This window comes from Dasypus novemcinctus, chromosome 1, assembly GCF_030445035.2.
Source record: "Dasypus novemcinctus isolate mDasNov1 chromosome 1, mDasNov1.1.hap2, whole genome shotgun sequence".
Lineage (NCBI taxonomy): Eukaryota > Metazoa > Chordata > Mammalia > Cingulata > Dasypodidae > Dasypus > Dasypus novemcinctus.
The window spans coordinates 79234596-79259221 of record NC_080673.1 but is presented as its reverse complement, the minus strand read 5'-3'; the positions used below and the strand labels follow the sequence as shown (position 1 = coordinate 79259221).

General features: G+C 37.8%; 1 long non-coding RNA gene across 1 annotated transcript in view; it reads right to left on the bottom strand.

Moving 5' to 3' along the window:
- Window positions 1-3182: 3182 nt before the first annotated feature.
- The window catches only part of LOC131277934 (uncharacterized), a 119155-nt gene continuing 97711 nt past the window's right edge, over window positions 3183-24626 (bottom strand). Inside the window, exon 3 of the long non-coding RNA XR_009185001.1 lies at window positions 3183-6439. This is a non-coding gene — a long non-coding RNA (uncharacterized lncRNA). The remainder of the gene's footprint in view (window positions 6440-24626) is intronic.

The window sequence follows — 24626 nt, the reverse complement described above, 5'->3', positions numbered from 1 at the left end:
TGAAGGTACACAACTCAACCCTTATCAGTCTGCCGCTTCCTTTAGAATCAGTCTTTTACTAAGGGGCTCTTCAGCCTTTCATGCCAGTAGCCTCTGGGAAGGCCAACCCCTTTCCTCTAGACAAGAACTGTACAATAGGGGAGACCAGTGGCCTTGGACCAAGTTAAAAACCTTGTTGAGATATAGATGCTGGTAATAGGTTATGTTTGCTTCCCATTTCATGCCTCCAAACAGCCTTACCATTTGCAACTCAAAGTTTTGCTAAATGCACTTAAATTTTTATCACTGTCCTTTAGGTTTCAAGCCTTCCCTGATCAAGCTTTCCTACTCACCCACCCCCAACAACACTATCTGCTTTCCATATGTTTTCTTAGCACCCCCATTTGCTTCTACCTCACATTTATCATATTATGTTTTCATGTTTATCCATGGCCATAGTAGATTGTAAACTATATGAAAGTAGGGATCATGACTACTATATTCCCAGTACCTGGTACAGTTCCTGATCCCAATTAGGAGCTTAGTATATTTTTGTTGAATTAAGTGATGAATGAACAAAATAGGCTTTACTGTTGACTGTCCTCATTATAAAGTAACACATGCTATGGTCTTGGTGTCCACTCTCAAATGTCAAAAACCTAGAATACTGACTTTGTCAGTACTAAGAATCCACTGTACTTTTATTAAGTTTATTCTCAAATGTCAAAAACCTAGAATACTGACTTTGTCAGTACTAAGGATCCACTGTACTTTTATTAAGTTTATTCAGGTTAGCTTAGCTTCAGAATTCTCTTCCTTCAAGTGACTTTGCTAAGACTCATAAAGCTACTACTATGAATTTATTTCTTTTTTCATTTGCTCTTTTCTTTATCCTGTTCCTTCTAACAATAAAGAAAAAAAAAACAAGCTTTGAAGGCAAACAGATATGAGTTTGAAACCCAGATTAACCACATACTATTATTCCCTTATGATTTTGAAAAATTAATATCTCTTAGTTTCATTTTCTTACCCTAAAATGAGGATATTTATATCCATATCATAGACTTGTCAGAGAATCGATTGGTACATAGTAAGGTTTTTTGGTACACAATAAAGCCTTAGTAAATATGAAACATTAAAAATCTCTTTCTTTTCACCATTTTTCCCTAACTCATATTGTTACAGTACCCTGGAAGTTCAACAGCTTCAAAATTCTGGGCACTTCATAATTTGGTTTGTTTCATTTTTTCTTCCTAGAATTTTTTTAAAGACTCTTTTTATCTTTAATATTATGCAGTTTCACTATGATGTATTTAGGAATAGGTATTTTTTTATTTAGTCTCCTTAGGTTTAATTAGGCTTCCTCATTTGTAGATTGATATTACTTATTAGCTCAGTCATTATCATTTTAGAAACTGCCTCTGTACTATTCTCTCTGTCTTCTCCTGGGACACTGATGAGAAAGATTTGAGATCTTCTCATACTATTCTCTGTATCTCTTAAACTTGCCTTAAATCTTCCATCTTTTTAACTTACTAAACTTGATAACATCTTTAGTTCTAGAATGTTAATGCTCTCTCTTGAGCTGGGTCTAATCTACGATATAATCCATGCATTGATTCTTAATTTCAATCACATCTTCTGACTGATTTGATTCTGTTTTAAATGTGCTTGCTCTTTACTTATAATTTTAAGCCTCTTTTTTATTTCTTAAAATATATAATTCATACTGCTTTCATTGTATGTGTCTATTCATTTTAATATTTGAAATGTTTGCAGATTCTTCTCTCTTGTCTGTTAGCCCTGACTTTGGTAGCTTATTTTCATATGTATGTGTTGTGATTTTTTAAATAAATTTCTTTTTGCAGATTCTGAGGCCTGGGGAAAAAGGTGGGTTCCTATAGAAAGGATTTCCATTTGTTTCTGCCAAGTGCCTAGACACTCCCAGTCTAAGGCAACTTGTAACTAACTCTTGGCTACCATAGGTAATGGGAATTCTATCTTTTAGCATATATGGAACCTAGTTCATGGTTAGAAATCCTCAGGGATATTTGTTTCACCCTGCTTATCCTCAAGATTTAATATAACAGTTTTCCTTGCATCATCTAGGGATGGGCAATGTGTACAGTGCATGTAGGTTTTTTTCTGGCTCACCCTTATACTAGTCCTTTGGTGTCCTGACTTAATGGAGGATGTGTCTCTTATTAGGTTTTCTGTGCAAAGAAAGTCCTGGACTTTCTTTGTCCCCATAAAACTACAAAGATACAAAACTGATGCTCAAGTTCATCTAGCTCAGGAAATATCCTCAAAGAGTGTCTTCTTCTTATCTCTCTAAGTTTCCACCTTCATTCAATTCATGGCCTGAGTATTTCAGCTCCTGGATATAATCAAGATTTTTTGAAACCGGCGTTTTTTAGTTATTTTGAGAAGTAGGCTTTGTCTGTACACTTAACGCATCAGATTATCCTTCACAGTTCATGAAGCTTGATACTGGGTCAAGTTGCCTAACCACCAACCTTAGTATTAGCCCAATACAGAGTCATAGTATCTAAATCATGATGCTGAGGTCTATATTTTGATGAGCAGTTGCCTGACATTTCTCCATTCTTTTTAACTTAAGCAATAAGAAAATACAGTAGAAGAAAGAGAGAGAAGGAAGATATAGTTAACAGATAATCCCAATTTTGAACCCCTTCAAGGGCTATCTGTTTTCTTTGCCTTGCCCTGTTTTGAATTCTGTTGAGTTGGCCTTCACTTTTGAAAAGTTGATTGTTTACCTATGTTTGAACATTTTCTCACTGACCCCATGGCTGGGTGTGCCTTTGGAATAACAAAAGACGAATAAGCAAAATAAATTTACTTTGATTCTTCTTTTGAAAGAAAGATTGAAAGGAATTGATAAAAAATTAAAGTAGAAGTATATACCTGAATTCCATCTTGTGAATTTGTTTCCACAACATAGATCTCAGAGGTCCTAAAATAGAGTGTGAGACTACTAATACTGGAAAGGAAGAGAGTTCTCCTGTTACTGATGAAGAAACTTCAGAAAAGTTATGTGACCTGTTTAATATCACATAATAGAACCAATTACACAACTGGGTCTCCTGATTCCAGGAATGGATTCTTTCAACTATATCATGCTGTCATGTAAATATTAAAGTTCCATTTGACCAAAAAATTATAACCACATTGAGAAAATTTGATAGTTTTAATAAATCTAGTTTATTTTGAGCACCTGATAACAATAGATTTATGAACAATAAGCAGAAACAATATATTGGAGCTCAAAAGCAAAACAAAAAACAAACAACAATTTAAAAGAAACTTTCCACTAAACAGTTTTGGATAATTTTTCAACTTTTACGTATCTTGGTTGCCTTTACAGCTCAGTACCTAGAAAAGCAGGATATATTAAAGTTATTTTGGCATGCCTTTATTATAAGGATAATACTTTCATTCTTTATATGTTTTGTATTTTGAAAAATATTTAGAAATATCTTTAGATATTTATAAATAAATACCTTCATCAGGTTTCTCTGCCATTATCAATACTTTTAAGATCTAAATAAATTTTAACAACAGGACTGTAGAGCTATTGGTGAACTGAATGTGAGTTGGAGACTGTCAAGAGAGAACCTCAAAACACAATGAAATAAATGAGGTCAGCGCTAGAGACAGAGGGATAGGTCAGCTCTCTTCATCACTACCCAGGATAAAGCAGCAGGAAATCATATTGCCTGAGAAATGACAATCTCCTTAGTATTAGAACCAAATCATAAAAATGACTATGTTAGGACAGCTCTGACAAATCAGATTTGATGCATCTATTCATAACACATTGGTAGCTGTATATTCACGGTCACATATTTTTACTTTTATCAGATATTAGGCAATTGTGAATTTCCTCTAAGTTTGCTATGATAACTCACACTTGAGGTTATTTTTGGAAACATTAGAGCTTTAACCTTCTATTTTAAAAACATTATCCAAGATTCCAGTAGATAACCCAGGCTCTTTGCTGCCAGCACATTCCAGACTTCACAGGTTCACAGAAGTTTTAGTCACTTAGGAATAATCAGATCCAGCAGAGTTTTTCATTTGTTTTCTTTTGTTTTAGGTATGGCCATAGAAAGTTCACTTATCTAATACAGGTTTTATTCCACATCTGCAAGGGATCACAGTTACAATGGAAAGTATCTCTGGCATGGATGAGGTGTGAAATTTTTTTAAAAATGCATGAGCCAGTAAAATTTAGTTTTTGGATAAAGTTTTATGAACAAAAATTGAAGATGGGATTAGCATATGACACATTAATAATAAAAACTGCTCAGTCAACAAAATATAAATCAAGCTCCATGTGGTAAAAGAAGTGCCAATAATATCAGTAAAAATTACCGAGAGCATCAAGCATTATGCTAGGTGATTTTTTATGAAGAATGTCTATTAGAAAGAAATACCATTTTCCCCATGGCAGAGTTTTTACTCCAAGATGAACATAATGATATAGAAGCTAGCAAAGAAAAATGAACAAATTTTAATACCAACATAACAGTCATAAATTCTACATGGTGTTTAGTTACTTTGAGTGCTTGTCCTCCAAATAGAACTTTGATGAAACTTGACAACTGCCGATGTGAAATTACCAGAAATGGGATGGTTTTTATAAAGAGAATTTATTAGGAATAAAAGCTTGCATTTTCAAGGCCATAAAATGTCCAAATCAAGCCATCATGAGAGATGCTTTCTCACCAAAGTCAGTTACTGGTGATGGTGGCATCCAGCGATGTGGCAAGGCAAGAGGTCCCTGTCTTCCCCTCCGGGCGCACATCTCCCAGAGCTCAGCTGCGGGCATCAGGCACTCTCCCTGGGCCTCATCTCCTTGCTTGGGCCTCTCAGAGCTTCTCTGTCTTTCTGCAACTGTCGGCAAACCTGGAGTCCTCTCTCACATGGCAGGGTAAAATGGTAGCTCTCTTTTTCTGTGTCTCTTCTTTTTCTCTGTGTGTTCTCAGTTTATGTAAGACCCAGGAAGAGGGTGGAGACCCTACCTCGGTCACACCTCACTGATGCCCAATAAAAAGGCCTAAAACTATCTAATTGAAAGTGATCTATCAAAGGTACTTTAACTGAATTTAATACAATCAAAGGGCACCACCATACCCACAGGAATGGATTAGTTCAAGAACAGAATCTTTTCTGGGATTCATAAAATTCAAAATGTCACAGAAGGTATTTTGTTTTGTGTTTTGTTTCTGTTTGTGAGATTTTTTGTTTTTTGTTTGATGAGAAGTATAATATAACATGTTTGTATGCTAGTGGGGAAAATCTGGTAGGAAGAAAAAACACCATAATAGAAAAAAAGATAGGACAACTTTAGGAAGAAAGTCCTTGAACTTTGAGTAGGAAAGTGAGGATGGAATCCAGTGCACAAGTGGAAAGATTGACTTTAAATCAGATTGTGAACAATTCATCTTTTATCATTGGAAGGAAGGCAAAATATAAAGTTACAGATACAGGAAAGTTGGTACACGTGTTGGGAGAATGTGTATGTTCTATTGTGATTGTTGATGGAAAGGTGATGAGTAGGCTTAAACTGATAACAGCTACCCTGTTCTTAGTCTTATTTCTGTTCTTCCCTGTTTTAAGACAATAAATTCAATAAATACTGTGAGCAGTTAGTGAACATCAAGAAAAGAAATTTTATGCCATTTTTAAAGTAGGCAAGAGATGTAGATGGGGAGGAGATGGAAATACATTCCAAGGATGACTAGAGGATGATGCAGCAACTTTGAGGAATATCATATGATCTGGACATAGGAACCAAAATCATATTGCTCAGTAGAGAATATGAGTTCTGATATTGAGCAATAACCATCATTATGTAAGGGAGGTAGGGAACAACCAAAAGAATTTAAAGATGTTATTAAAAGCTTGCATTTTATTTAATCAGCCCTATTGTCAATCCATGTGAACCCTACAGTGTTCTGTGTAGGGAAAGTAAAAGGTGATACATAAAGAAGGTAAAATATTCTATTAATACCTGTTTTGTTAAGAGACATCAATGCAGAGACTTATTGCTCCAGTCCAAATGGAGTCAGCTCTGGCTTATCTCCCAAAAGATAAATATGAATCATGAGGCCACTGTTAGATAATCAAAACTCATGGGGAAAATTACAGATGAAATAACATAGTAGATAGTATTGAATTGGGAATTGACATAGGAAAAACAAATTTGATAATTAAGAATGATCTAGATCAGATGTGACTCAAGTGGCTGAGCACCTGCTTCACACTTGGGAGGTCCAGGGCTCAGCCCCTGGTGCCTCCTGAAAATAACAAAAACAAAAAAAACAAGCAAACAAACGAAAACCAACTCAGGTAAGCCAATATGGCTCAGTGGTTGAGAGCCAGCTTCTGCTTCCACAGGTGAGGTCTTGGGTTCAATCCCCAGCTCTGCCAGTACCTCAAAAAAAAAAAAAAAGAATGATCATACATACATACATAGAATTAATTTCAAAACGCTAAAGCACAAAAATTATAAGACCTTATTTCATGAAAAATGAATTACAGAAATCACTCACATCTAGACAACAGTGATACCTGTCTGAGTCAGAGCTAACAGTGCCTCTTCTGAATTATTATGTAATACCAAGTAGATAATTAGTAGGTGTAAACTGTTACAAAACAAGAGGGCAAAATGTCACATAGTCTCTATTTCTTACACCTCCAGACTGACTCACTGCCTGAAGTTTAAGGACTTTGCTCTTCAGGAAAAACGAACTCTTAGGACAAAGTCTGTCAAAGAAATTAGCAAACCAACAAGTAATTTTCACTTTGGGATTTAACGTCTCAAAATAAAACCATAGAAACATCTGAATTCAAGCTGATGCCTTCTCAGAGACCTGCAGCAGGGGTCTTTTTCAAGAAAAGTATACCTGTATAAACAAAATATGGCATACACATACAATGGAATATTATTCAACTTTAAAAAGGAATGAAGCTCCAATACATGTAACCATATGGAAAAAACTTGAAGACATCATGTTAGTGAAATAAGCCAGACACAAAAGGACAGATGTTATATGACTTCACTTATAAAAAAATAACTAGATTATGCAGATTCATAGAGACAGAAAGAAGATTTCAGGCTACCAGGGCCTGGGGGAGGGTGAGGTTGGGGGCATTAAAGTAAGGAATAGAGAGTGTATGCTTAAAAGGTACAGAGTTTCTGTTCAGGGTGTTGGAAAAGTTTTGGTAATGGATGGTAATGATGGTAGTATAACATTGTGAATGTAATTAATACCACTGAATTATATATTTGAAAATGGTAAAATGGGAAATGTAATGTATATATGCTACCATAATTTTAAAAAATGAAAAAGAAGCAGCAGCACACATTCTCTTCACTAAGAGCCTGTAGTTTTGAAAGGGGAACAATGGAGAAAAGGCAGATTGAGTCAACAGTGTATAGTACTCACAACCAGGAAGTTCCTTGTGCTCTTTTTGGCTAAGTAAATAACTCATTGTTGTAATTTTGGCTACATCACTTGAATTCCAAGAATTCAACTTCTTTCCATCTAGTAACAATGACCTAATACTATGAGACAAGACAATTTCTTTTCTATGACTACCAGCAGCTAAGAAAAAAAATGACTAACTAGGCAAGAGATATAGATGGGAAGGTAATAGAATTAGATGCCAAGGATGACTAAGGAAAAAAAAAATGTCAAGATGTTGTGGTGGTTTGAAGCTGTATGTACCCTGGAAACACATGCTCTTAAATCTAATCCATTCCTGTGAGTGTAAATCCATTATAAGTAGGGTCTTTTGATGAAACTACTTCAGTTAAGGTATGACTCACCTCATTTAGGATGGGTCTTAGTCCTCTTACTGGATTCCTTTATAAACAGAATGAATACAGAGAGAAAAAAGAGAAAGACACAGAAGCAAGAAGCCTTAAGGCAATAAAACCTGGAAGAGAAGGGAGAGAGCAGCAGACACCGCCATGTGCCTTGCCATGTGGCAGAGGAGTCAAGGAACATCAGTAGCCAGTCTTTGAGCAGAAAGCATAGCCTTGGTGATGGCTTGATATGGACATTTTCTCAGCCTCAACCATAAGCTAATAATTCCCATTGCTTAAGCATGGTGCACTTCATGGTATCTGCATTCAGCAGCCCAGGAAATTCAACAGATTTTGGTACCAGAAGGGTAGGATGCTGCTATTATAAATACTAAATATGTGGAAATGGCTTTGGAATTGGGTAAAGGGTAGAGACTGAAAGAATTGTGAGGCACTTGATAGAAAAGGTCTAGATTGCTTTAAAGAGACTGTTGGTAGAAATATTGATGCTAAAATTATTTCCAATGAGGTCTTAGACAGAAATGATGATTGTGTTACTGGAAACTGGAAGAAAGGTGACTTTTGTTTTAAAGTGGCAGAGAACTTGGAAAAATTGAGTTCTGATGTTGAATGGAAGGCAGAATTTGAAACCAATGAACTTAGATATTTAGCTGAGGAGATTTCCAAGGTAAATGTGGAAAGTTCAGGCTGATATCTCCTTGTAGCTTATAATAAAATGCAAGAGGAAGGGAATAAACTGACAGCTGAACTTCTGGGCACAAAGAAATTGGAAATTGAGGGTTTAAAAAATTCTGAGCTTCCAGAAATTGAGTCTCTAGGGAAGAGTGCTCCATGTGAGAGTTTAAATGAACATGGATCTAAGCAACCATTTAAGTGCAATCAGGATTGGAGATGCAATTATCCAGGAGGATCTGTGGTAAATCCTACTGTCTGATGGTTTAGACCCCTGTATATTATACGCAAAATAGGCAATTTTTTACCCCAAGATCTGTATGAATGGGACCACTGACAATCTGGACTAAAAGGAACAGGAAAAAAAACCAAAACAAAACAAAAAACAGATTGAATAAAAAATTACCTCAAAGGCAGGACCATGGAAGCTGTTATCTGGGCCAAAGGTGTCTTCTCTGACCAAGAGAAAAGACCTTTCCATATATGTGGAAAAGCTGAGTATGTCCTGGCACTTGGAGAAGGGGTGCCTTCCAACCTGTTGTGCAGGAAGAGCGTTACCACCCAGTTTTCTCAGATGCCTGGGGGCTTGTGGAGAGTCTGGTCACCACTCCAATGCTTGAGGAGGGTAAAAGCTTCACCCCAGTGTTTGGGGAAATCATGGCCACTGCCAAGCACTAGGAACTGGTGGGACTGTTGTTCCATCAGGCCTAGAGGACAAAACATCTTTCCACAGATGACTCTCAGATGATGAAATCTAATGGCGTTTGCCCTGCAGGGTTTCTGAATTGTGTGGGACCCATGACCACGGCTTTCCTCCTAATTTATCCCTATGGCAATGGAAATGTTTGTCCTGTGTCTGTCCCTCCTTTGTATATCAGAAGCTTCTAACCTGTTCTCTAGGTTTCACAAGTCCACAGGAGTGTAATTGTGTCCCAGGACAGACCACACCTATAACTGATTTTGATAAGACTTTGTACTTAGGGATTGTTACTGAAATAACTTAAGGCTTCTGGGATGTTTTGATAGAAGGAATATATTTTATATGTGGAAAGAACCTGTCTTTTAGGGGTCCAGAGGGTAGAGTATGAAGGTTTGAAGCTGCATGTATGCCCAAAAAATATATTCTTAAAGCTAATCTAATGCATTCCTGTGGGTGTAAGCCCATTGTAAGTATGATCTTGTGAGGCTATTTCCATTAAGGTGTGACCAGCCTCATTCAGGATGGAACATTAACCTCTTATTGGAATCCTTCATAAATGGATTGGGGAGAGAGGAGAGGGAAAGAGAGACAGACAGAGAGAGACACACACAAAGAGAGCCATCAAAACAAGAAGCTGAAGGCAACAAAACCTGGAACTGAAGGGAGAAGCCAGCAGATGCCACCCTGTGCCTTTTCATGTGGCAGACGAGCCGAGGATCAGTGGCAGACAGTCTTCAGGAAGAAAGTATTGCCTTGCTGATGTCTTGATTTGGACATTTTCTTGGCCTCATCTGTAGGCTAATAAATTCCCATTGCTTAAGCCTGACCCATTTCTTGGTATCTGCTTTCAGCAGCCCAGAAAACCAAAACAGATCCATAAAACAAAAATAATTCATTCTTTATTCCCACCACTAAGTTACTAATATCTTCCCCAGAAATGTTCTTTTTGAACTATTTCAACATGAGCACTGAAAAAAATAATGCAAGAGGCAAGATTCAAAATTTTCCACACAGATTTTCAAACTACGGCCCTTTGACTAGGTGACAACAAGTGTGCCATTCTCTTTTTTTGGAATTGTGTTATGCTGTGTGATTATTAATGAACTCGTATCCTACTCTGTTTAATTAAAAAATTCTCACCAAATATAACAAAAATTTATGGCTTAGGTTCAGGAAGTGTGACCTAATTTACTAAGATTCAGATTAGTGACTAGAAAGAATGAGGATTTCAGATAGATCTGTTTTTCACAATATAAGTTATAGATTTGCTACTTATTTTGTTTTATTACTTTTTAATAAGCCCTTTAAAGGAAATAGTATAACATAAGGGTTATATATGTAGGTTTTAGAATCCAAAAGATCTAACTTCAAATCTTGGTTCTGTTTACTAGCGGCAAATTGAGGGAAAGTGGTTTAACCCCTTTAAGTCTCAGTTTTCTCATTTGCAAAATAAGGATAATGATGCCTAATCCCTGTATATTGCTGTGGAATTTTAAAAAGAAAAATACATGAAAAGCAATTAGTTACTAGTGATGCTGTATACTTAATATTTGGTGCTTATAAGTGAGCAAAATCTTGACACGTAATATAGTAGTTTAGATTAATCTCATTTATTTATTTTTCAGCTATTCAGGAACTTTAACAAATTCTTTTTTAGGGAGGTATGATTTCTCAAGTTCTTCACAGTTATCCAGTATGTTTAGGGTAGTTATCACATGCAATGCTTTGCTTCTCTCTGAAATTCTACAAACATGTAAATTCTATATCAAATCCTATAACTTAATTTTGTGTATTATTTCAGATCCAAAAAAAATATTACTTTGAAATTCCATTTTCTCCAGAGAGATTATTTATACATAAGTCATCAACAGTGAATCACTGTTCTGGCAAATAATATTTTGGAATCTAAGAGTTTTGTAAAGCAGACATGCTATAGAGAAATAGGTATAAAAAATTAGAGGGATCAGTCCTTACCTCCTTTAGCCCCACAGTATAAATAATCTAAAAGTGTAATTACATGGCACTTTATGCTTTATGCAATAAAAATAAAGCAAAGGGCATGAAGAACAAACACAGTTTTTTGTGAGTCAATGACATACTTCCCTGCCAGTCACATTTCCTAAGCTAGGTCTTGAGAAATCAGGTGACTTAAACAAAATTAAATGTATATATACTCATGGAAAACCCATAAACCAGGACCAATGAGTAGCTTGAAAACTCAGGCAAGGGTCTACTGCCCTTTAATTGTTTGTACTTGATTGAAGGCAATAGAAGTTGTGAACATGATAAGGAAAAAAGCCTTCTCAAATTGACTTGGCACTGAATCCCGCCACACAGTATTGCAGGTCAATGAAAACACAAACAGAATTTGATTTATTCTTTTAAAAATCTTTACTATAACCTGGGTCACTCATCTAATTGAACTTGTGAATCACGGGATGGATTGGTCTTTAATGTTCTTCACTGAGTTTTTATATCAAATAGGCATTTATTGTTGTCGTTATTGCTGCTTTGTTATTTCAATCAGTGAAAACAACCATATCCAACTGGCCAAGAACAAGTAAGCAGAGAAACTTTTTGTCATAAATTATATATTCATACATATGCTAATTTCTGATTGTAAAGTGCATTACATAGCCTCTTTTAATGAATTTCTTCACATCTTGTTGAAGTGTGAACAGTTATTATGAAGAATATTATAATTACAGAGCTTGAAGACAGAATTTAATTCAGTGTCCTACTTCTATGCAAAACAAAAACTCTTATTAAAGAGAAAGTCTGTAGATTTGTACATAAAATATATATATGTATATATATGCAAGTCTTTTTTGGTGAAAAACTGTTAAGTAATGTTATTTGGGAATAAAGAGTAGAGTTTAAGTAAAGAATTCTATGATATCCAAATTAACCAATAGTTTCTTAAGACAAATGGAATGATTTAGAAAAAGTGTTTTTAAATACGTGAGAATATGCAATGGTAACATAGTTGTTTATTCAAAAGAGCAAAGAACCACTTCCTGGAATTAAGGATGAATGTGCTATCTTATTCTAGTGAATAAAGTGAATAAAGAATGTAGTTAAACCAAATGATCTGGCTGCAATTCTAAAAATATTTTGTCTGGGAGACCATTAAAATTGATCTTTGAAAGAAAAATCCTTAATGTTTCCACTTCTTTTGCTTTGATTACTCAAAAGGAAAATACTGGGATCTGAGATCCAACAGCAAAGAGTTGTAGCCAGTTCAAAATCTGTAAGATCTGAACAATTTACTTCAGCCCAGAATTTATATTTTCCTAAGTCTATCTGCATGTTTGACCATAAATACCAGACTGGGATGAAAAGGAAGCATAAATCAGAGAGAAAGCCAGAAGCTTGCACCTGGCAGAATTCGTCTAGTATTGTCAGTAAAACTGTCCATGATATGCTCATTCCAGAAGGACAGGAGGACTCCTGAGTAGAAGCATGACAGACATTATAGTATGGTGGAAAGAGCATAGAAGTTGGGTAAGAGAATCCATTTGAATTCTGGTTCTGCCTCTTTAGGGTTGTGTTAGGACTTTTGGTTGGAAATTGCAGAAGCCTGACTAAAACTAGTTTAGACAAAGAAAAGGAAAGCTCAGGAAATCAAATGGGTAGAAAAAGAACACAATTGTTATTGGGGGCAACTGAACCAGAGACATGTATGCTGCCAGATTCCTCTCTTCCATCTTTGTTTTTGTCTGTATGTCTGCTTCCTTCTCTATGATGGTTCTCTCAGCATACCTACCACTACAACTTTCAGTGGCTTCTAATGGCTGCCATCTGAACAACATCCTAGTCAGAGAAGAGGGAGCTCTCCCATATTGTCACCTCACCTTCCTCCAACCCTCTCTTCTCCAAGGAAAAAAAATTTGTGGGAAGATTCTGACTCCACGGTCAGATCTTGGATTAGAATGGTTGTTATGGTTAGTCTAGCTTAGGACAGGTGGTCAGTCTGAGGTCAATCACGGTAGCCCAGGAGATTGGGGTCCCGTGGATGAGATGTTGGAGATAGCTCCCAGTGATACCACATACTAGGGACAGAGGTTGAAGGTGGAAGAGAAGCTAGTTTCCCACAAGAGGGACGTTAGCATAGCCATGATCCTCCACAAGCAAGGCAGTCCCCATGACTTGATTCTGCTACAATAGTTCTTCAGCCTTAAACCAAGTAATGTCCTTAGTTTTCTAAACTATAAAATGGGAAAATGATAATACTTAATTGACAGAGTTATTGTGAGGAGTTATTAAATTATGTGAAAGTACATTGAAAAAATGTTTGGTTTTTTTTAAACAAATCAGTTTTATTGTAAAGCATACAATTCATCCAAATTGTACAATCAATGGTATTTTGTATAATCACATACTTGTGCATTCATCACTTCAATTATTATAAAATTTTTAATAAGTAAATTTTCAGTGGCCTTTTTTTCCCTCAGACTATTAGATTTCTGGGATCTGGCATTTCTAAGATGATATCAGAGTCCTATAATCAGTGTAAGCCAGCAAAAGACTATTTCCTTTAGCATCATTTTAAGCATCAGATTTCAGCTAGTGACTCGTGAGTCAATTCCTTAGGAAATGTTCCATTAACTAGCAGTCTATCTGTAGCATGTACATAGACAAAATGTAAAAGGACACAATAGCAAGAATTAGATCCAGCAATTTAAAATATCAAATCTAAAGGACCAAATATTTATTTTATTTCATCAGAAAAATAACCTGTTTCTGCTTTATAGCCAAATATCTAATTTATGCATTTGTACAAACAAATGCGTTTTCTGGGGGAATGTAGCTAAATATTTATCTTCAACAGGAAAATACATTTTACTTAGTACTACTCTCTCTAAGTATTCTGAGTTCTTTCTTTGATAATAATTCATATATTATGAACGCATTACACACTTCATACTCCTGAAATCCACTAAGCTGGAAATATTTAGCAGCTCATCTGCTATAGGTAGTGACATCACTTAAGTGATGACACCAAGCAAAAATTCCTTGTCTTTGATTCCCAAATTCAGGACTTCTTAATATCTCTTGAATTGACTGTCCTGAATTTAGTGCAACTTAGAATTGATATATATGGCTCTTAATAAATTATGGCTATATTTTCCATGTAAAGCAGGCAGGTAGCTCAGAATTAACATGGGTCAAGCCTCCCTGAACTTTTGTTTGACTTTTTGCCTTGAACTTTTCTTGGCGTAGGGAGCAGAGAAGGGAGCAAAGCTAGGAAGGAGAGAGAAAGAGGTTTGGGGTAAAGGGTAAATTTCTCAGTGTCATTCCTGCCTACCTTATCTCACCTGACTCCATCCTTATGAAAATAAAATGATCCTACTTCATTCTTGGCGTTCTGTGTGTGAAGTCAACTCTTATCTCCTGTGGGAAGTCCTCCCTGAACTCACAAGGCTGGATCAGATGACACTCCTTTGGGTCCCAGAGTGCATGGTGCTTGTCGCCTATATCAACTATGTCTCTCTCAGTTTCAAAATGCCAGAAAATCCAAGTCAAACTGGCTATGTTAGAAAGTACCTTTTTCCAACAATGTATGTATTTCCAGTGCCCAATCTAGGGTGTAGCATTCACTCATTCAACAAATATTTATCAAACATCTACAATGTGCCAGACTTTATTCTAGTTTTTTTTTAAGAGTTAATGCTTAAGACATGAAGGAATGAATGAGACTTCATTCCCACATGCAGGTGGGATCAGGCTTCAGCCCTGCTGCCATAACACTGGGTTGTCTAGTGCTCACCAAATTGCAATCAATCTTTTTCCCAACCACCTCATTGGATATAAACACCCTCAAATTTCTATCTTTACATCTTCAACTTATCTGCACCTATGCCCATCTTTTTCTTATTTCCTCTTTTGACTATGGAAGAGACAATTCCCCAGTGTAGGCTCTGGATCCCATTCTTTCCCTCTGTCACTCTGACTTTGAAAACCAACTTCATTTGAATGTATGTATGTTTTCTAATAAATCCACTCCATTATCTTTCTCATGCAGTACCAAAAAGTCCCCTGTAATAGCTGAAAAGATAACAAAGCAGTGTTCTCAGTAAGGGATTTTGTAAAACAGGATTTCTCGACCTCAGCACTGCTAAGAATTTGGATTGGATAACAGTGGAGGCAGGGTTTGTCCTGTTAGCAACATCCTTAGCGTCTACTCACTAGGGGCCAATAACATCCCCCCCTTCAGACTGTGACAAACAAAAATTGCCTCCAGAGACTGCCAAATGTCCCCTGGGAGACAAAATTGTCACCCCTCCCCCCAACCTCATCCGTGATTTATTTAGAACCACTGGTATAAACAAGTGGAAAGTAAAATGTAGAACTTCAGAGAGAGATTAGAAGCTTTAGGTTTCAGGGTTTAGGATCAACCTCAGTTGTTTTTTAGTTTGAACACCAAAAATTCTAAGGATTAAAAGGATAAAACTTTAAGGATAAAAAAATATATTACTTTACAGTGAAATCGTGATGAAGATTCAAAATGAATAAAAAATTCAGCTAAGGCTACAAGATAAAGTTTTGGATACTAATGTAATAGATAAAAATAGAAAGACCTTTATTTTGAAAGATAATATAATGAATAAGAATTTGATATTCTCTATTTTTTCTTTCTGTAGGAAGCTTTATTGTAAGAAATAGAGGATGGAAAAAAGTTATAAAGCAACCCAAGTTTTCATAAAACTCACTTAAGAATGCCTGTAAATATCCCTCCAAAGAAATGTTTCTGATAAAAAGTAATGTTTCCTCTTCTGATTTGTAAAACGTTGAGACACAGATTAAGAAGGTGTATTAGTTTCCCAAATGCTATGACAAATACCACACAATGAGTTGCCTTAGCAAGAATTTACTGGCTCATGGTTTCAAAGGCTGGAAGACTTGCTCCCTCCCAGGGTTGGTAGCTTTATGGTTGGCCAGCAATCCTTGGGTTCTTTGGCCTTCTTGTCACTTGGCGACATCTGTCCTTTCTCTTATGGGTTCTGTTGACTTCCAACTTTTGTTTCCTACCCATGGTTTTTCTCTTCCATATCCAATTTCTTTTGCTTATAAGGACTTCAGTAACCCAGATTAAGGCCCATCCCAATTCAGTTGACCACACCTTAAATAAAAATAACATCTTTAAAGGGTTCCATATACAAATCCACAGGAATGGATTACTATTAAGGACATGATATTTTGGGGTACATGATTCAGCCTGCCACAGAATATAATAACTCTTTTAAAGAGTAAAACAAAATAGTATGTATTTATTATAATTACAGTGTTTCCCTGTTTAATTTATTTGCACATCCTGGTATATTACATGCTTTGCATACTAACCAATAGGTTAAATACATTAGTGGCCACTTCTGTTAAAATTTAGGCAAGGGTAATTAAATGTACATATAAATAAACTCCTATAATATTTTTCTTTCCATGAGAAAATTCAATTTTATGTTCATCATTTCAATGCATTTCTCTTTTTTAGGAAACTATTTGATAAAAATACAATATAGCATAGTTAATAGCAAGGGCTGGGTCAAACTGCAGGGGTTTAAATGCCTGGCTACCTCACTTGCTAGCTGTGTGATCTTGGAAAAGTCATTTACCTACACCACAGGATTAGATAAAATAATATACATGGAGCACACTGTGCCTAGGAAGCTGTGGTAGCTTGAGGCTTTTATGGATCCCAGAAAATCATGTCCTTAGAGCTCATACATTCCTGTGGGTATAAATCTATTGTTGGTAAGAACTTGGGCTAGATTACTTCTGTAGGATGTGACCCAGGGTGGGTTTTAATCCTCTTACTGGAGTCCTTTATAAATGGAATGAATGTGGAGAGAGAGACAGAGAGAAACCCACAAAGAAGCACAGAGAAAGCCAGAGGAAGCCAGAGCTGAAAGCAATGAGCCTGGAAGAGAATGGAGAGACCAGCAGATGCCATCATATGCCTTGCCACATGACAGAGGAGTCCAGGATCACCAGTCGCCAGTCTTCAGTGAGAAAGCATCACCTGATGGTGTCTTGATTTGCACATTTTTCTCAGCCTCAAAATTATAAGCTTACAACCTAATATATCCCCATTGAAAAAGCCAACCCATTTCTGTATATTGCATTTTGGCAGCATGCAGACTAAAACAGATGCCCTTAGCTATCATCATAAGCATCATTAACTGAACTTGCCACAAGTCACTGCATAGACACTGATCAACATGCCAGAAAAGAATAAGGCGTCTGGACCTAGCCAGAGTATATCACTGAAAGTGATAATTGACCAATAACAAACTCTTTCCTAGATGTGCATCTGGGTCTCATTAGGATCTACTTCTGGTGTGGTTCTAAAAGTCTCTCAGGAGCTTACTGTTAGCTGACTAGTATACCTACTATTAACAACAAGAAAGGAATTATCTAGGAATTAGCACATTCTTCTTTAAATATGATCCAATTTTTTACTTAAAAAGGTAATACTTGAGAAAATGTGCATTATAAAAATAAAAAATTAAAGAGATAGAGAAAGCATATGAAAATATTGGTCTCATTGATTCATTTCACAAACATTTACTGAATACCTGCTATGTATTTATAATAGATGGCAAATTCCACATCAGAAATGTAAATCAAATGTTATGAAAACATGGAGGGGAAAGAGAAAATTAAACAAAATATAGCAAAATAGGGAATTTCCTTGGTTTCCAGGAAAACATAAATAGGACTATCTACTGGGCAATAGGGGAAAAGAAGACTGAGTTTCCCATTATCCTGGGCCTATTCTTCCGCCCTTCTCTCCTCACTAACAGCCACAATTTTTGTAGAGATATAGAAAGTATCAACGGCAGCCATGAGCACAAAGAATCACAAAAGGCTGTATGAGCAGTTAGAGAAGCTTTGGGTCAGGGCCTGGGTTGGGGAGGATTGTCCCATTCCTTTACAAAGTAAAGGAATTTATGGGATGATTGTTTACTTGGGCAACAATTTGAAGAGCTACTTTCACCCTATCACCCCCTATTTCCCTCTACTTCAATGCCACCCACTCCATTCACGTGAATGCATGAAACCCCAAACTCAGAGCCAAGAACCTATTCCCTTTGAAACCATTCTGAGTCTCAGCTCCCTGGGAACAACTCTGGAATAAATAAAGCAAAGAGGGAAACGGACTTTGGCCCAGTGGTTAGGGCGTCCGTCTACCATGTGGGAGGTCCGCGGTTCAAACCCCGGGCCTCCTTGACCCGTGTGGAGCTGGCCATGCGCAGCGCTGATGCGCGCAAGGAGTGCCGCGCCACGCAAGGGTGCGCAAGGAGTGCGCCCATGAGGAAAGCCGCCCATGAATGGCGCCGCCCACACTTCCCGTGCCGCTGACGACAACAGAAGCGGACAAAGAAACAAGACGCAGCAAATAGACACCAAGAACAGACAACCAGGGGAGGGGGGGAAATTAAATAAATAAATAAATAAATCTTTTTTTAAAAAAATAAATAAATAAATAAATAAAGCAAAGATAAATAGGCCATTTTTGTGTGACTTCATTAATCAGACTTTCCTTCATTTCCTAGTTTGCTTAACTCTAGGCAAAATTCAACTGGAGGATGAGGAGCAGCAAACGCTTTCACAGTGTGTCCACTCCTGGCTGCCAGCCAGGCATCGAGGCTTTTAAAGCCAGTAAGAGCATAATAATTAGGCTCTTTCTTCAGAAAGAGAAAACCAGCAAGAAAGGAGCTGTCCTGGATTTTTAAGTTACGACCCCACCCCCAGTCCCTTGATTTATTTGCCTTTCTGTATCTCATTTATAAAATTTCTCCCATAGTTATTTAATAAATTTATACAAACTTAGGACATGTCTTGTTCTCACACACTGAGTAAAGTGCTAAGAAAAGCACTTTGCCTGTAAGAAATGTGGTTCACTGAACCTAAATAGCAGTTTGGAAAGGCTGCTCTAGCATGTTCTAAACACTCGGTTTATCAATGCACTGTGTGTATCAGAACAAACTGCTTCACTTCCAAAGGGTGTGAATTTTTTTTTTAAAGGAAGAGCATAATGGATAAGCTATCCTAGGCTATTACACTTTCATAACAAATTACTATGAAAAAATAAAAACTAATCTCAGCAAATAATAATTCATTTTTAAAATCCTATGACAGGGAAGTGTATTTGGCTCAATGGATAGAGCATTCACCTACCACTTTGGAGGTCCAGGGTTCAAACCCAGGGCCTCCTGACCCATGTGATGAACTGGCCCATGCGCAGTGCTGATACACACAAGGAGTGCTGTGCCACGCAGGGGTGTCCCCCACGTAGGAGAGCCCCACATGCAAGGAGTGCACCCCATAAGGAGAGCTGCCCAGCGCTAAAGACAGTGCAGCCTGCCCAGGAATGGCGTCACAGCAAAAAGAGACACAGATTCCTGGTGCCGCTGACAAGAATACAAGCGGACACAGAAGAAAATGCAGTGAATGGACATAGACAACTGGGGAGAGGGGTAAGGGGAGAGAAACTTAAAAAAAAACTTAAAGAATAAATAAATAAATAAAATCCTATCACAATCAATAAGGGATCAGTTTTTAGCATGGCCTTAATAAAATCTAATACAATACGATTTTCAATTCTTCTCAGAAAACATTTTAATTTCTTCAAGAAGATTTTTTCGGTCAACAGACAGATGAAAAAGCATAGTCTAATTTCTAAATGTTCATTCTGAAGAACTGTAGTTCTGAAACTGGTCTGGTAAGATGGTATATTAGCCAAGTGAGTGCTGATACAAAATACCGGAAATCAGTTGGTTTTTATAAAAGGTATTTGTTTGGGATAGGAGCTTACAGATACCAGGCCATAAAGCATAAGTTACTTCCCTCACCAAGGTCAATTTTCACGTGTTGGAGCAAGATGGCGGCCAATGTCTGTGAGAGTTCAGGCTTCCTGGGTTTCTCCTTCCTGGGGCTTGCTTCTCTTTCCTTCATGTGCTTACTTTTGGGACTCCAGCTTAAGACTTCAGCATCAAACTCGAACATCAAAAACCTCCAACTGTGTCCTTTGCCATGTCTTTTATCTGTGAGGCCCCCCCCCACCAAGGGGTGGGGACTAAACACCCTACTGATGGGGCCCAATCAAAGCCCTAATCATAATTTAATCATGCCCAGATACAGACCAGATTACAAACATAATCCATTATCTATTGTTGGAAGTCATACCTATATCAAACTACTACACTCCACCCTCTGAATTCCCAAAAGACAGTACAATATTTTTAAAAAACCTTAAATCAGTAACAATGCAAGTACTAAATCACATCACAATCAATTAAAAAAATACAGTTGTCTTGGGGCAAAGTCCTGTCTGCTATAGAACTCTGAAACTTAGAAAACAATTCATCTACTTCAGATACACAAATAGACAAAGGATAAACATTTTCATTACAATAAGGAGAAATTGGGAGGGAAACATGAGTCACAGTTTTCCTATAGTTCAGTAGACCTGCAGGGCATCCTCTATTCCATTTCAAAGTCTGGAAGTCATTTTTTTAAGATTTTTTTATTTATTTATTTCTCTCCCCTCACCCCACCCCCCAGCCTGGTTGTCTGTTCTCTGTGTCTATTTGCTGCGTTGTCTCTGTCTGCTTCTGTTGTCAGTGGCACGGGAATCTGTGTTTCTTTTTGTTGCGTCATCTTGTGTCAGCTCTCGGTGTGTGCAGCACCATTCCTGGGCAGGCTGCACTTTGTTTCATGCTGGGCGGCTCTCCTTACGGGGCGCACTCCTTGCGCGTGGGGCTCCCCTATGCGGGGGACACCCCTGCGTGGCATGGCACTCCTTGCGTGGATCAGCACTGCACATGGGCCAGCTGCACACAGGTCAAGAAGGCCCGGGGTTTGAACCACAGACCTCCCATGTGGTAGACGAACGCCCTAACCACTGGGCCAAGTCCGCCACCCTGGAAGTCATTCTTAAGATGATGGTTTTTCTCCTTGGGGCCTTATGAGGACACACCCTTTCCTCTGGCTTGTCCAAAGGCCATTTTCTTGGTTCCACCCTCATCAAGCATCTGGGTGTCAACCAAGCTCCAGACCTCACCCTCCAAGAGCATTGGGGGTGATTGCCACACCTTACCCAATCTTTGGGTTAGAGACTTAACCCCCTAGTACACCATATCCTCCCTAACCTTTGGCATATAGGCTCAACTCTTTCAAAACAACAAGTTGACCACCTGGCTTTCCCTAATCCATGGGGGACAGGCTCACACCTCTCAGACCTATGGGGTGCTGACCTTAACCACCCAAATCCTTGAGGAATGTGCTCCACCCTCTCTGTACCCTGGGGTGGCAAAATTCTCCCAGAACATTGGGTAGAAACATCCACCTTCTTCAACTGCTGGGGCAAACTCACCCTCTCAGTACACATGGGTGGGGTTCTTCTCTTGGCCCAAGGTGATGTTTTAATTCCAGAGCTCAGCTTCCATGGTTTTCCTCTTAAAGCTGTTTCTCCTTCAATCTCTCCTTTCCATGTCCCTTTTAGTTCAAGCTTACAGTGGTTTTGTTCATATAGCTCTCTCAAAAACCTTGTTGGTTTAGCATGTAAGAAGCAGGGATCCAAGCCATCAGATAGTGAGACTTTCCACAAGTCTTTCTGAGATAACTGCATCTTCAATCCTGATTTACAAGTTCCAAATTTAGTTAAGTCCTCAAATGGAGCACTTTCATCTGGGAGCTTGATTTCCAGAGGTGTGGAATTTCCAGAATCAGTTTGTTTTCTTTGTGCCTTACGGTTCAGTCCTCAGTATATCTCTCTGATCTAGAATTTTGCTATAAACTGCAAGCAGAAGCCAACTGCATTCTCTGGGTTGGCTTTGGAAATTTCTTTAGCTAAATGACCAGGCTCACTATTTTCAAATTCTGCCTTCCATAAAACACCAAGAGTTAATCTTGCTAAGTTCCCTGCAACTTGAAAACATGAATTGCCTTTCCTCCATTTCAATAATAGTTTCATCATTTACTTCCTTTTTTTTAAAGATTTATTTATTTATTTATTTCTCTCCCCTTCTACCCTCTCAATTGTCTGTTCTCTGTGTCCATTCACTGTGTTCTTCTGTGACCACTTCTATTCTTGTCAGCAGCACCGGAATCTGTGTCTCTTTTTTATTGTGTCATCTTGCTGCATGAGCTCTCCGTGTGTGTGACGCCACTCCTGGGCAGGCTGGACTTTCTTTTGCGCTGGGTGGCTCCCCTTATGGGACACACTCCTTACACATAGGGCTCCCCTACATGGGGGACACCCCTGCGTGGCATGGCACTACTTGTACACATCAGCACTGCCTGTGGGCCAGCTCATCACACAGGTCAAGGAGGTCCTAGGTTTGGACCATGGACCTCCCATGTGGTAGGCAGATGCTCTCTTCATTGAGCCAAGTCCGCTTCCCATCATTTACTTCTAAAGCATCATACAAAGTCTCTTTAGCATCCATATCATTATCAGCAGTCTCTTCAAAGCTGTCTAGGCCTTTTCCATCAAGCATTTCACAATTCCTCCAAAAAATACTCCCTACCCATTTATAAAACCATTTCAGCATTTTGGTAATTGAAAAAGCACTTCCCCACTCCTCTGTCCCAAATTCTATATTAGTCATCCAAATGTGTGCTGATGCAAAATACCGGAAATCAGTTGGTTTTTATAAAGGGTATTTATTTGGGGCAGGAGCTTACAGTTACCAGGCCATAAAGCATAAGTTACTTCCCTCACCAAAGTCTATATTCACATGTTGGAGCAAGATGACTGCCAATGTCTGTGAGGGTTCAGGCTTCCTGGGTTCCTCTTTTCCTGGGGCTTGCTTCTTTTTCCTTCATGTGCTTAGTTCCTTACTCCAACGTCAAAACTCCAACATCAAAAACCTCCAATCCTGTCTTGTCCTTTGCCATGTCTTTCATCTGTGAGTCCCCCTCACCAAGGGGTGGGGACTCAACACCCCACTGATGTGGCCTAATCAAAGTCCTAACCATAATTTAATCATGCTCAGGTACAGACCAATTTACAAATATAATTCAGTATCTATTTTTGAAATTCATAACTATATCAAACTGCTACAGATGGTGTCTCAAAGGAAACGGACATGATAACTCTCCATTTGAAATTCAGGCTGGCTATTGAATCTAATACCAAAAGTAATTGTTCACTTCAGTTCTCACCTTTCTGTGATTCAGTAAAACAACAATTAAAAATGTCACACTTCTCCCAGACCCCTCTACTCTCAAAGTTACTTTTATTGGGTTACTGTCTATGTAAGTAGGAAGAGAGCATGGTAGAAAAAACGCTACCATGGCAAATCTAGATTCCAGCCCCAATTTTATTATCAGCCACAAGATCTTGAGTAATTTAATTTTGTTGAACCTCATTGTCTCATTTGAAAATGAGACGAAAGTATTCTTCCCTGCTTTACTCACAGAGTTGTAGTGAAAATCAAATGAGATAACATATATAAAGTGCTTTTGAAAAATATAATGCTTTCATATATTCCTAAATAAGATATGCAGTGAAGAACCTGCTATATTTGTTTATGTAAGTACATATATTTCAGATTATTTTAATATACATCTACAAGGCTAATCCTCATGACATATTATTTTCTTTTATCAATTCTTTTACAGTAACCAATATATACAGTAGAGCTTCTGGCTTGTTACAGATTGAATTGGGTCCCCCAAAAAGACATGCTCGAGTTCTAAACCCCAGGCCTCTGGATACAACCTTGTTTGAAATAGGGTCTTTGAAGATGTGTTGAGAGTATCACAGCTTTCCTTGTAGGAAGAGAACATTTGGATACAGACACAGACAGACGCAGAGGAGAATGCCTCATGAAGATGGAGACAAGAAAGAAGGTCATGTGGAGACAGAGGCAGAGAATTGTACCTACAAATCAAGGAGCACCAAGGACTGCCCGCAAACACCAGAAGCAAGAAGAAGCAAGAAAGGATTCTTCCCTTCAGGTTTCAGAGGGAGCAGACCTTGCTGACACCTTAATTTCAGAATTCTAGCCTCCAGAACACAGAGAAAAGATTTCTGCTGTTTGAAGCCAGTCTTTTTGTGGTACTTTGTCACAGCAACCCTGGGAATCTGGGACAAGGGTTATAATCATGGATTCTTGAGTTGAATGGCTGCTTACTAGGGCAAACTGTTTAATCTCTGTTTCACACTTTCTTAATCTATAAAATGAGATATAATAATAGCAGCTACCTTATAAGATCGTTGTACATATTAAATACATTAAAATATGCAAAGTGCCTAAAACAGTGATTGTTACATAGTAAACACTGAAACATATTAGTTATCATTAATAAGGATATTAAGAACCTAAAAAGATATGTGAATCAGTTGGCAGCTTTATCTCTAGAAGAGGTAAATAGTTATATTATCAGACCATGTGATTCACTTAT